At 39.8% G+C, this 14,991-nt stretch overlaps 1 long non-coding RNA gene across 1 annotated transcript; it reads left to right on the top strand.

Annotated features, from left to right (window-relative positions):
- Positions 1 to 3,711: 3,711 nt before the first annotated feature.
- Positions 3,712 to 14,240, top strand: LOC113476356. Its single transcript, XR_003397714.1, has 4 exons — positions 3,712 to 3,917; positions 4,048 to 4,146; positions 4,481 to 4,539; positions 13,966 to 14,240. It is a non-coding gene; the product is annotated as an uncharacterized LOC113476356 (long non-coding RNA).
- Positions 14,241 to 14,991: the final 751 nt, after the last annotated feature.

The raw sequence follows: 14,991 nt of genomic DNA, 5'->3' as shown, positions 1-14,991 counted from the left end.
GGCTTGAAGCTTAAGTAAACTGAAAGAGATAACCTTCCAGGACTAGAGGTTTGAAGGATCATAATTTCCTTCTCTGAATTCAAGGAAGGTGATAGTGCTGAGATAACTTTGTTTTAAATAGGAGCAGTTATCTCCTCATACATTACTATAAAAGAGATTGGAAATAACTGGAAGTTAGCAATTCATGCTTCAAATGTATATCCCTCCCATCTGGTCACCTGTGGCATGCCAGGAGGCATACTTGTGGCATACCTGGTGATGCATCTGATGTCAGGAAAGGCTGATAAGGGTCATGCATCAAACCCTGGGCTAACAAAGCAGTCACTGCCTCAGCTGAACAAAGGGGTCACAGTAGGAGGTCAGGATCTGTCTCTGTTTCTGTCTAGATGAAGAAAAAGCTATGGAAGACCATGAGGGCTTCCTATGCAAACCAAGACCCCAGAAACCACTCTTTTTGGATGGCACTGTTAAAGTTAGAGAGCCAAAAAAGTAGAGGGTATGTTGGTTGTTTTGTAGGTGGGCCAGATTACTATGGAGGGGGAACACCTCACGTGGGGTATGTGATGGTGAGTGTAAGTACTAGCAAAATGATCCAGGAAAAGTTGCTGTCACTTTATGCTCAGGCTGACAGGTTGCAGCATTAACAGACACATTGGTGGACCAACCACTGCCAGGATCCTGTTTCAGATTGTGTAGTGAGGAACCAGCTCTTGGTCTGGAGGAAAAGGGCACGCAGACAGTAGAGAGTATACGTCCTTTAACTTCAGCATGCTAAGCCAGAAAGTCTTTAAGAGACGGCCTGATCCATCATCTCAGGTAAGAAGGACAGAGAGCTTAAGCATGGTGGTACTGCAAGCACAGTATCTAACCCTGTCTGTTTTAGTGGAAGAAGGGGAAAGTTTGAGATGGAAAGTGGTAGGGTGTCACAAGTCTATAGACTTATATGAAAGGTGGAGAGTGCCTGAACATGCACAGATTGGGTATGTGAACTCACCCTCGGAGGAATTCAGGAATAAACAAAGCCTTGACAAGATTACAGTCATTCATAATGGTCTAAGGTAAGAGAAGATGTAGAAATGGTTGTAAGGAAGAGTATAACTTCCTGACCAGCAGTCAACATAAAAAAGTAATAAGCTCACTAAAGTATTTCTAGACTATGGAGCAAGTTGTGAAATGGACACTTCTCATCCCAAACTTATGCTAGTTTCACCAGCTGACAGAAGTATTTCCAATTTACAGCAAGAAAGCCAGCACAGCTTCTCGGGTGCTGATAGGACAGATGTTTCTCTGACAGAAACTGGCTATGACTTGGGCCTGTATGTCACAGGAAAATTATAAATGATTGCATCTGGCATTAGGGTTTGCACAAAGGCTTCGCATTGCTGGACATCCCTAGGGAGGACTGCTGAACACTGAAGGTGGCTCTGAGAGAAGTTGTAGAACAACAAGACAAAGCCTGAGAAATTAATCTCCCAATAATCCTAATGCTGAAATGGGGAACTGCTGCATCTCCTGGAATAGAAGAGACTTGAGGATGCTCCATTTGTGATTAGGAGCGTGGCTGCCAAATAAATTACAACCATATGGTCCAACAGACAGATGGATTCAAGGCATGTTAAAGACAGTGTCAGCTACACACCACCAGGTAGCCAGACATACATTAGAAGCAAATGTTCAAAAGATGGATAAAGTAACATGCTTGTTGCACCTGGTAGAATGAAATATTGGAGACTGAGTAACAGAGCGCCAAAGAAAAAACCCCATGCTGAGACTTCAGAGGATGAGACCTCTTTGAAATACCAAGTAGGTCAGTCCCACAAGCTAATAGTGAGAAAGGAAAGAAATACTAGGAAAAAATGTTATTTTTTTCAAATTTATATGCATGGAAAAGATATTAATCAAGCTGAGGATTTGACTTTTGTTTTGCAGAATAATAAAAATGGAGCCTGGTTGTGACTGAGAAAATGATAAACCTCACATTGTCCTTGTTTGAGTACAAGTACTTTCAAATTTGTGGTTTCAGGGTTTCCTTTGGTTGCTGGTAGATATAAGCACTGAGTATAAGATGCACCTGTGTGCACTTACACACCTGTGAGAAGTTTTGAGGGAAAAGTAATCATTCCCTGTTAGAAAGACACTCTGTCAAAGGAGTCAGCATCCAGCACATATTTAAAATATATAATATATATATAAAAGGCATAATGAAAACAAAAAAATACATGATGAAATTAAAATTAAAAAAACCCTTAAACTTGTCCAATGTTCAACACTCAGGCTACATGACACACCTTGTCTGTCTACCTTAGACACAGGATAGTTGACTTGGCTTTACAGCTACTTCATATATGAGTATGTCTGATCCTACTTGCTGTCTGTGGCATTGAGAAGAGCAGGGACTGGGAACCTCAGGGAAGTTGATAGCATGAATGCTGGAGCCTCCAGTTAGCTGGAGTCTGCAGATTTGTACAAGACCTCTATGTTCTCCTAACTGAACAATAGCCAAGCTATAGTACTGGAACAATGGTTGTCAGGAGATGTGTTGCCTCTCTGGAAAGAAAAAAAAAAACCAACAAAATGATCAAGTGTTAGTGAAATTATTAGAAAGTGAAAAGAAAATGTATATATACACTCCCTTGTTCTTGATTGCATATGGCACTTGCAGCAGATGCACTGAGATAGAGACAGTCCTCCCCACTGAGATCAGAAAGATTGTGTTGCATTCAGCTATGGATGAACAGTGGCAAGTACAAACTTGATGGAAACTATTCACTTTTATCCAAGATCAAGTCCTCAGTTAAGTGATTGCCTGGTGTATCATTTTAAGATCACTCTGCAAAAGTAAAAGTAAATAGCATCAGCTTATGCATGAAAAGGATGTGTGTGTTTTCAGAACAATGTGTGAATATGATTTAATTAATGACATCTCCAATCAAACTGTGTTTACTGACTCCAGTGTAGCTGTTATTGGATGCCATCTTTTTTTGTATAAACCACCTGTGTTTTCTAGTTGATTACTCGTTAAATACTGTAGCCAGTATGAAAATATAACCCCAAATGCAACTGATAAGAAATTGTCGCACATAAAAGAAATATTAGAACATTCAAATTTTCAATAATTATTACAAATGCAATGGAAGCACCCAGAATGGCTTTGATAATTGTATATCAGAATAGCAGATACTGGAATGAATTGAAAGAAGGAAGAATATCACAGCTGGAATTTTCTTTGGGTGGTCACGTGCAGCTGCTGGAATCTTAAATGCATCATTGTAGGATCTCATTGTGGACCAACTAACAGTGCTAATAGTGCTAATGTGTTTACAGGTGTAAAAATGGCTCACTACTGGTTGAGGCAAGCAAAGCACCAAAGAGACAGTCTGTCACACAGACCAAGGACTGGATAGGTGACTCATGTCTTAGTCAAAGACAAGGCCTCTGTCTTGGCCACCAAGAAGTATTGGCTCCATTACTGGCCACCACCCAGTAAGCCTTAAGTGGCACAGACATGTGCCATGCCAGGCCTTGATGCTGATAATGGTCTCATTTATTACAAGAGGGCCTTCAAAGAAGGTGGGACAAACAGATGGTAGCTGACATGGGCTATAGTTAGCAGAATAACTTCTTCTTGAGCATTTTTCTCTTGCAATGTCAAGCATAGGTGCTGACATGTGCTGTTATGTGACACAGGGAACCGAACAGGAAATCTGGGGAAAATGTCCTTAAGAAAGATAAAGTGATATAACAGCTGAAAGAGGAAAAGCAACTGCTGAAGTAAGCCTCAGAAAAAGAACTGAGAAGGGAGTTAAAAGCTGTCCAGAAGAAAGAAGCAGCAAACAAGTTGAACTTAAAGGAGCTGAATCCACATGGATCCCTGCCCATGACCACTGCCAGGTGCCAAAGACTCCCAGGATGTTTGAGTAAGAGATCGGTGAAATCTCCTACAAAACAGTGCTTGGTTTTGTATAGTTGTGGATGTATCTTGTGAAATTAATCTGTCTTTTGTGAAATTAATCAGTCTCTTGTGAAATTAATCAGTTTCTATCTCAGGTGTGAAGTGCCCGCTGTGCAGATTTACCACTTCAGCAACAAGTGCTGATTCTGTTCTCAAACCCACTTGAGTCTGGTAAAATACAAAGTCAAAACAGAGTAAGTCATATCAGAACCTGTGCTGCATCTGCTCTACTAACTTTTCTGAAATAAAGAGGATATTGGAAGTGGCATGAGTTTTCAGCACAAAATGTGTTCATTTCAATTGACATACTGGGAATGGAGAGTTTATAACAAGTACTTGTTAACTTATTGGATGCACAAATTAATTATTTCACTCTCTTGTATTTAATTGTTTTCTGTTTGCTATCAGTTTTACAGTCTTTGATTTAGTCTTGGGTTTATGTCCCTTCTTGTATACATTTGATATTATATCCATTACTATGTATTTTTCTCTTTCTTTAACTCATTAACTTTCTGTTTTGCCTTTTAGACCAATTTCTTCCTGGAATTGTTTCAGCATGGGTTTTCTGCAAGTTTCATCTTTGAAAGGTAATTTAGGGCTTTCATAGTGAAAGTTCAGTTTCATTGCTTAAAATAAGGCCTTGTTATATAAGAACAAAAAATGACTGATATGCTAAACTTTTTCTTCCCACTTCGGTTATTAAACAAGTCTTCTGGGGGTTATATAAGTTCAGAGATTCTTGAACTTCTGCCAGAACCATGGTACACTTCCACTGGGTATATATAACTCTTTAATGCCTAGAATGCAGCTGGATATGTTGGGTTTACACATACCCAGAGTCTAATGCATGTTGTCTGCTCCAAAACCGATTCACTCTTTTGCCATAACTTACTAGATCGTTATACAATAAAGAGCCAGGTGCCAACAATCTTAGCAACGATGCCCCAGCTAAATCTACTTTAGATGAAAGTGCACCTGCTAGAAGTATTTCCCAGGACATGTAATCATTTAGTCTATGAATTCAAATAATGCTTATTCTCTTGGTTAAATTACACCTAGAAGTCTAGTCAGATACATGAAGAAAACTTAGTGGATATGCCAAAAAATGAATAAATAAGAGTCTCTGATCACTGATACAGATTTTACAGCCCTGGAGCTCTATGAATTCCAGTGGAGTTACTTCAAATTTATACCATTTAAGTATCAAAAGGCTTGGAATCGCTTGTAAGAATTTTCTATTATTCTCTGGAAAAATATTTACAAAGGTGCGTTCTCCTGCAATTTTATTGAATTGTGTTCAGTAGTAATGGGTACATGGCTTCTGTGCCTGTCCTGAACCCTAGTTTTCAGATTTTGGGGCTGCATGACTTTCTAATCATGGACTGTTTCAAAGCTCACCAAGTGAAAGGCTGTCTGCACTGCAGGGGGATTTTATTGCCTTTAATGGATACAGATTTTCCCCATTGACTTCGGTGAGTATCAGCACAGAGTACCAAGTTACCAAAGGTAGTCTACCTTTTGTTACAACTTTTGTTGAATAGTTACAGCTTAGGTGTGGAATATAGCATGCAAAGCCTAAATGGTTCGTTCTGTAAACTGTTGTAAATTAAATGTTATTCCTCAGAAATAACCCTCTTGAAGAGCCCGTTTACTTCCACTGAATATAATAGAGATTAGCCTGAATAGTGGTGGTGAAAGTCCACGCTCTGTTAAAATTGGCTGGGGGAGTAGGTGCTTTAGAGAGTTAAGGAGTACAGAGAACTTTGTTTGCAGATCTGTTAAAATCCAGATTCTGGATGACTGAAAGTTATTATTGTCACACAGCCATGAAACATTAGATCATCTTATGTCATTTCCTGCACAGGCTTATGCTAACTAGAGTTGTCTAATTAGGACTCCTGCTGGGTTGTCCAGGAGAAAGGAAGGACTGAATGGCAGACACACTGGTTTAACTTCTCAAGCCTTATTGCCATCATGATGTTTGTGATTAGAAGTATATTTATAGACTGCTATAATGAACCCTTCTCTGCCTTTGCCCACACTGTAGAGGAAGGCTGTGCCCCTCTCACAGGACAGTCCTTTTCTATCTGAATTTGATGGTTTTGCTTTTCAGCTGAAAGCCACTTTTATGCTGTGTGCACAGTAGGCGATAATAGGTCTTCTTGGATGGTCTCAAGTTATCTAAAACTTTATCAAGTTTAAAATTAGGAATTTTATATTCGGAGATTATGCCAGTTTAGAATTCAGATAATTTTGTTTCATTTTTCAAACGACTACAGAGTCTTCAAAAGTCTCTGCTTTCTTTATTACAAGTCAAACTTCTGTGTGAGGATGAAGTAACAACATGTTTTCAGAAGTTGTGAACATAGTTTTTGAATAAAAGAGAATGTAACAGTAACTATTTTCCATGGTGATAAAGAACTAATTAAAACAAATTAATAAATGGTTTTACTCTTGTAATTTTAAGTAAGTGTAGTGTGGCTTACTGTGAGAGCCCACAGTGGCTGTGCTCTAGAGACATGCAACCTCTTCTGCTGAGGAGTTGGACCAGTCTGTCTTCTAATTATTCTTATCCGGGGTTCTTCTCTGCTTCTGACATCTGCTTGGGTAAAACACAACTGTTGATTTTCATCTTCAAGCAAACATATGAAAAGTAATTAGTCCAATGGTTCCTTTTGCATGTCTCAGGTACTCCAGGCCACAGTTTGTTATCTCTGATATATGGAACTGAGCTGAATGGTGAAAACTATGGACACCCTCATGGTCTGTGAAAAGCTTTGAGAGGTGACTGTGCTCTGTAGGTCCCAACACTGGTGAGTGATTTCTTTCTTGGGGTGGGTTCCTTCACCAGGGTCTGGGCATGTTGCTTTGCCCCAGCAGCACAGAAAGTAGCCCTCATGTGAGATGGCATTAGTGTTAGAGATGTAGGATCAACATACCCGATTTCAGGCCAACGTCCCTCCCCTCACAGAGAGAATTACAAGGGGGGGTCTGTGAATGAGGAGACTCTGCTGTGCTGAGGTTGCCCTTGACTAGCAGTTGTTCCCTTAGGTCTTAGGCCAGAAAATGTAAGATCTGAGTAGCTCTAAGTGTATTTGAACAGAACTGGAACTGAGAGCGGGCTAGAAATAGATCCAGAATCAGAGGGCCAAAACTGATTTCTGTGTATTTTCTTAGCTATACACAGCAGATTCTGGGCACATCTGAGACTATAAAAAGCTATAAACATGTTAATGTGGGTAATATTGCCTGTTCTTTTGGCACTTAACTTCCCTCTTGGAGGAAAGCCAGCTCATCTTTTGATTTTTTTGTGTATATAGATTCTCCTGAGATGCTACATACTCAGGTCAGGCTTTGTGATTTGTGTTAAAGTGCTGTAACTGAGAGTAAATCTATTAATTTATTTCAATGTAGGAATTAGGAATCTGAACCCTTACTTCTATTGCTGAATCAGTAAACAGAGGTTAATAAATTGTGCCAATCTGTAGGGGTTTTTCTGCAGACAGGAACTCAGGAAAAACTTAAAGGTACTTGCATGACGTTAAGGACGAGTGAATTCAATGTAATTTTAAACTTTCAGTCTTTCAGGTAATGGTGTGGAAGAAAACAGACATTATAGGGGGTTTTATTGTCATTCCGAAGCTGGGGAATTGAAACCATTTTTGAGTGACTAAGTTTTGCTGTGAAAAAGAACAAGTATCAATTGCAGATTAGGGTGATTTTGAAAAACAAGCTTAGCAACTGCACAAAGGTTTTATCTGCAAGAGTTATAAAAAATACATTATTTATAGGAGACCAGAAGTGAAGTATTACAAAGGTGAGAAAGAAAACAAGTAAGCCAGGAATGAAAAAGGTATAGTTTGTCTGGAAAGTAAGTGCTGAGTGGTCCAGGCATCTGCACAGTGCAGATGGGACTGGTGTATTGTAAGCTATTGTACATATAGAGAAATATTTAAGATTACAAAGGTTGCTGCTATATATATTTTTTTTCTGTGACTACTGTTAGCAAAATTCACAGCTGGATTGAAGAGACAAGTAGATTTGCTCAGAGAGATAGATGATGATGATGGGCTGAAAATTGTCTTGGTAAGGAAAAAACTGGGAGGAGAGTGGCACAGTGTTGCAGGAGAGACTAATAATTGGAAGGCTGTCAGTGACCAAGAGTCAGAAGAATGAAGCTAAACACAGTACAACTTTTGGCAAATCCTGTAGTGCCACCAGTCCAGATCTCAGCTTGGGAGATTTCAGCATTGTAGATCAGAACAAGTGCTAGTTAACAGATCCCTTCCTCCACTAATGGGAACAATGTAGACCTCACCCATTTCTTGTCACCTGAGCCTGAACACCAAACAGGTGACTGCAGTGATTTTTTTTACTAGCTCTTACAGTTGGTACAGGGGTTAGATGGTGGCTCTGGTGCACATGATGAGTCCCGATAAGGGTCATGTGTAAAAGAGAGGTGATGAAGGCAAGCAACTGGGTACTATTATACAAACAATCGGTTTCCCTCATAAAATAAAGCTGGTGTGAGTGCAATCTGAGTACTCCCGTAATCTGAGTCTTGTTGTATGATTTGACTTAGAGAGCAAGAAAAGGAGCAGAAATTAAACAGGAAGAGAAAAAATTAAAGGAGAAGGAGCATGAACAATTCAAGATACGGGTTTAGCATTTTTACTGCAAAATGAAGCAAATGAAATGTTGATCTGTCTTTTTGAAGGGCTTCAGAGACTTCCAAAAGTTACAAAAAGGCAGGATTTTCATTAACGTAATGGGATTGGTTATAGCATGGTTGTTGGGAAGCATTGCTGAAGAATTTGCTTAAGAGCAGAATAGATAGAGAGGATGCATATAAGAGCTTAAAGAGATCAGTATTCAAGCAGTGACATTTGAGGGGTATTTGGCTATCCAAATTTGTTAAAATTGTTCAGCTTTTCCAAATGCTACCTATAACTAAAAGGAAAACAAGGAGGAAAAGTGTTTTACAGCCAGTTTTATGAAGATTCCAGACTTACTGGTAAAATTGCTGAAACTAGAAGCATCTGCTTGGAATGAGAAATACATTTCAAATGACAGAGTTGTGTTTTATTAAGACATCAGCTAGAAGGTGGAATTATCCTGACTGAGAGTTAGGAAGAGGAAAGATGAAACAAAGGGAAGGAAAGGTGGCAATTCTACATCAGTATGGTTGAATGCAATTGTAAGTAAGGTGTTATTTAAATAAAATAAAAAAACAACCCACAGGTCACATTCTAATCTTGACTTATTTCAGAGTTCTCTTACCAAAACCAGAATTTGGTCTTCAATTTGAGTTATCCTTTTTCATTCTAGTCCATAGGTTAGCAAACAAAAGAGTTTAAGTTAGTGACTCACTTGTCCAAATTAGAATACAGCCGCAAAAACTGACTTAAATGCAGCCAAACCTGAGACTGCACTTGTTGTGCAGGAACATAATTTATATTTATTTCTTTGCTACATATAACTAAAGTATATGACAAGGAGTTGCTATCGAAAACCACTAAGAATTAGGAGCTTATGGATCTGTTTCTGTACACAGATCTGTCTCTTGGGCTATCACCATGGTTTAGGATAGTCTAGACACCATGGAAATCTTTTGCCTCCCAAACATTATGTGACCCAGCTGGAAACATGTAGACAGAAAAGGCAAATGCTTTTACACCCTAGCTCTCTCTATCATTCTTTGGTAGTTATAGGGGGAGCATTCTTGATGTTTGGAAAGTGTTTGTGGCCTGAGTCTCCTTGTCTAGGAAAAATACAGCAGGTATTTTTATTATATTTTATTATATGGATGGAAAACTTCTATGGACTGTACCTGAGCCACAGGCTGCTAGTTGGACTTCAGGGACTGGATTATTGAGAAAGACAAGTCATGTGAAGTGAAGAATATAGATACATTCAGGAGACTGGTTGGTGTCAGAGAAAAGTTAAATCTCATGGTGAAGGTGTAATGATGATGAACAAATATGGGGCATGAGATACTGTGAAGCTACCTGTCATTCTTGTGATTAGAAAGGCAACATTCTTACTTAGTTTAGTTGTTTATTATTATATGTGGCATGTGCAGCTTGAGAAATACACCAGAAGAGTTACTTTTCTACTTCATAAACTCATTCCCCTATTGTTCACTAACCTCTTGTCATTATTACAGGCTCCAACCCAGACCTCTCATTAATCACAGTTGGAAAACTTTGTAGTTTTCAGGTTTTCAGTTCCCAGTGATCTTTTCTTTTTCTTATATATTTTTGTGAGTTTGTGGGAAAAACAAAATTATCTTTCAGCTTCTCTACCCTTGACCAACCATGTGACTTCTGGTGTAGTGCAGATACCATCAGTGATAATGCTGGAATCTAAATGGGTAAACAACAATTACAAACTCAAATTTCATTTGTAAACAAAACCAGAAAAATACATGTTTGCAAAACAGACAAGTACAAAAATGCTAAAAAATCTTCAGTGATGAGACAAGGTAACATACAGAACTGGGTACATTCTGCTCCCAGCTCCTTTGACAGTACTGGATGATGAAACTCACTTCAGGTTACTCTAGATTTTCACTATTGAAAGGAGGAGCAAAATCTAGCACATTTTAAAAAATCACATGCCTTCCTTATGATATCAAAATTTGAAGAGAAAAATGCTTCTTTTTCAGGTCTTAGAAAATCCTGATAGTGAAAAATTCTGCATATCGAGCTGGAGCTTAGAGCATGACAGGCGCAGATTTATGCATCTAATAATACTGGGATCTTAGATTTAGTTTTTGCTGTTGATTGAACGAAATACTATTAAAAGATTGTATCATTATAATAATGTTTCTTTAAATTATTTTGCATGGCTGAGCTAAGTACCTAGCATTTCAAAGCAAGAGTATTATTGTAAGACCCTGTTTAAATAAAACTGGGGTATGAACAAAAAATAAAATAAACCATTTCTTTTTCTTGAACAGTGTGCATTTTTTAAGCTCAGATCTATAACTTTCCTAGAAAGACGTTTCCAAAGCTAAGGGTAAATTGAGGATATTCTGTGTTACAAGAGGTCGGTTCTTTTGGTTGTATGACTGTTCCTCCAAAAACTTTTGAAAGATTCACAATAAACTCAATCAAGAGAGTTTTCTGTTGAAATCTAATGCTTTCTGTCACATCTTTTGCCTGGAGACTAAGAACTTAGCTAACCATACCTGGAGGCAGGGAAGCAGAGGATATGTACAGTGACTGTAAGTGGAAGTGAATGACTGGTAACTGCCCCGCACGGGATAGGATGGAGGGCTCGGCTCAGGCTGAGGCATGCTCGCAGGGTTGTCTTGTTGTTCCCTGAAGATGTCCTTTGTGACCCCTCTCCTTTCCTCTCCCTTTTCCTGGGGCAAGAGGCCCCAGCAGGCAGAAGCAAGGGCAGGGGAAGATGGCAGAACTGGAGGCACAGGCTGAAACGGGGCTATCTGCACTTTCCCAATGGCAACTGGAGACCGAGCAAAAGTCTTGTCTTACATCTGCTCTTGAAGGGGGGCTGCTTTCGGGCGCACCCTGCCTTGTGCACGCTGAGGCGGAAAGAAATGTTCCCACATTCAAATGAGGATACCAGAGAGCACTTCTGCTGTGGTCCCTGGATCCTCTGGCAGTCCACACAAACAACGGCAATTTTTCTGCTTTCCAGACATTTATTTATTGAGTGGAGAAGAGGGCTGAGCACTTGCAGGACAGCAAAGTAGAGAAATGAATAGGATGTTGAGAGAATTAATAATGTCATTGTGGAACTATTCCTTATTTAGTTACCAGATGAAAAGTGGCTCAATCAATTAAACAGGCATCAAACCATACAGCGCCTGGCTGGCCTCCGTGAAAATTGTTTGCATGAAATCCAATTTTGAGTGTACAGACATCACTCCCATTAAGATAATTTATCCAGTTAGTGCAGACTGGGATTTCTGTTGTCCCTCTCAAGAATCGGACTAATAATGAAATAGCACCTAAGACTTTTCTAACCAGGCATCATCTATCAGTTCAGTTTTTGGACTTGAGACCTTTCTAAACATTCTGGGAGTTGCTTATATTTTAATACTATACATTTATTCCAGAAAGGAGAGATAGGGATTTTCAGGTGCTCATCATGTGTATGTGTTAGTGAGAGAAAGATGGCCAGTTCGTTGCATAGGTGTCTGTGCAATGCAGCAAGTCTGTCAAGTTGATGGAATCAAATGACATCTAGTGTGTGCAGTGCAAATGAGCTTTTTTTTTTTTGTACATAGTTATTTAAATGGGATTTTCTTTGGAAGTCAAACCAACAGCCTGTGTGAATGCAGCCTGAACAGGGATCTGAGGCACAGGCAGCAGCTGCAGCTGTACTGCTGTCATTGCTCAGCCTTTCACCTTGCACGTGTTTACTGATTGTAATGGAAATTGTAAAATAATAACAATTTCTTCCTTCTCTCTTTCTTCCTCTGTAAAATGCTAAGTGACAAAGGAGTGTCTAAAGAACAGGCATTTTTGTGGTTGAGGAGCAAGAAAGTAAGGTAAGATTGGAGAAGGCGCTGATGAAGGGGCCTTATCCTTATTTCATTTTGGTGTTAACAGAAGCCTTAAGAAGGCTGGAGTCTTCATGCAAAAAATATGGCAGCAAGTATGTGGCTGTCCCATGCACACCTGCTGCTGCAGCTGGGTGGGAAGGTGGGAGCCGATGGGGGTGCTGATGTACCCCTGCACTGGTTTCCTTTGCCATGGATGGGGCGGCGAGTGGTCCTCACCTGCCCGGCCATGTGCATCCACTTGACACCTCATCCACTATCATTGTCCTCAGCAGCAAAAGAGTGTGGCTGAGGGAGAAAGCAGGGTACTGGCAAGGAGCAGAGCCTTGGGAATGGTGGTGTGGTGCTGCCCCGATAGGCAGCAAATCACCACAAAGCTTGCTCACTCCTCCACTCAGAGGGGTGTGGGGGAGAATCAGAAGAGTAAAAGCGAGAAAACTTGTGGATTGAGATAAGGGCAGTTTAATAATTACAAAAAGGGGAAAAAAAAAAAAAGGAAGGAAAAAACAACAAAGATTGAGGGGTAAAAAAACCCTAAGAAAAACAAGTGATGCGAAAGAAACTGATTTCTCACCACCAACTGACTGGTGCGCCAAGCAACAGTAGCCCCCACCAACTTACACGCACACACACACACACACACCCCCACCCCTGTTTTATTGCTGAGCATGACATCATACAGTATGGAATATCTCCTTGGTCAGTTGGGGTCAGCTGTCCCATCTGTGTCCCCTCCCAACTCCTTGTGCACCCCCAGCCTCCTCACTGGTGGGGCATGTGAGAAAGAGCCCTTGACACTGTGTAAGCGCTGCTCAGCAATAGCTAAAACACCCCTGTGTTATCAACACTGTTTTCATCACCAATTCAAAACAGAGCCCCATACCAGCTACTAAAGAAAATTAACTGTATCCTAGCCAAAACCAGTACAAATGGTTAGGGATGCTGAACCACTGCACTGCCTCCAATCTGTGTTCCCATGTTCAAGGGAGAGGCTTGAATCTCTGGTGCTCCTGTTGTGTAGGAGAAAGATTGACTCAGTGCTTGCTCTGACACTGGTCCTGATCCTTCAGCCAGGGCTTGCATAATTCTCCCCCCAGTGCCGGTGTATACAGTCAGGGAGAGGGGACCCAGTGTAATTAGAATTTAAAAAAAAAAAAAAAAAAAAAAAAAAAAAGCTGAAGGAGAAATAATTACTGCAGTCTTTTTTTTTTTTTTCCTGGCTTTGTTAATGAGGAAATGGAATTGGGAAACAGAGATACTGTATATGAAACACTTTGACAGTTTAAAAACTGTTAGCTGCATCTAGTGAGACTGCTCAGTTTTTAGTACTAATAGCAGAGCCATTCCCAGAACAACAGTTCGCTGCAGTGGTACTCTGGGGATGATGCTGCTATTTGTAACAGTATTACTCCTCTTCTTCTTTTCTTTCTTTTGGTGTTTTTTTTTTTTTTTCTTTTTTTCTTTTTTTCCTTTTTTAAAGCCTCATCAGTCCCCATTTATTGTGGTACTTGCTGTGTGTGATGAGAACGAGGGAGTTTTGCACATTTGGAGTGGCTGCTGTGTGTCTTAGCACCTCTTATCCAGCTCTCCTGAGGATCAGAGGAACAGGCAGCTGCTTTCTTCATCCCTCCTCGTGTGGATACTTCAGCAGTCACCAACTTTCACCCACCTTCAAAGGCAGGCGAGGGGCAGATCGCCGATGACTCTTCATGCAACGAAAAACACCTAACAAAGAAATGTGTGTAAATGACTATTCTTTGCCAGGATTTTACACAATGTTCAGTACAGTAGTTGATAACATCAGGTGAAAGTAACATACTTACAAAGGGAAATGCATCTCTCCGTAGCATTGACATTTTTGCTGTCATACAGGATTTTGTAGCAACTTGGTTGAAGAAAACCATGTATCTGCTTCTTACCCTGAAACAAAGAATAATTAAGAGACAGAGGATTTGGTATATTCTTTTTCTTTTTATACTTTGATATCAAAAAGTTATTTTATAATATGGTATACACTTATATTTTTTAATGCAGGCATCTTGGTGTGGATCCATTTGTAAACATTGCTTGGAAATGCCAAGCTCACATTGAAGGCAATTGGGGTTGGGGATGTAAAGGATCAAGCCCACTCAGCTGTTGTGTAGATTTGCTGATTTACATGAAAACTCACACGCATTTGTTCATGTGTTCAACCACTCCCTTTTTTGTACAAAAATAAATTGTTTCTTAAGCACATACTTTATCTTCTCTCATAAATCTACAGCTGTTGAAATCCAGGCTGCATCCTAATGCGGTTCTTACTACCTCATTTTTAACTCTGGAATGAAGGTTGTGTTGTATAGACTAATATGTATGTAAAGTGTCCACAAAGAAGAAACCCCTGAATTTTATATTCTTTCACATTTACTTGCTACAACCCCAAAGGGTGCTGCACTGGACAGCTTCCATTATAAACATGAACATTTAAATCTGCTGTACACTGGGCCAAGTTCAGAACTGGTATAAA

Source organism: Athene cunicularia (assembly GCF_003259725.1).
Source record: "Athene cunicularia isolate RWA chromosome 2 unlocalized genomic scaffold, athCun1 chr2_part1, whole genome shotgun sequence".
In the NCBI taxonomy this organism is placed as follows: Eukaryota; Metazoa; Chordata; class Aves; order Strigiformes; family Strigidae; genus Athene; species Athene cunicularia.
The sequence above is the reverse complement of the archived record's forward strand: the minus strand, read 5'-3'. Positions and strand labels throughout refer to the sequence as shown.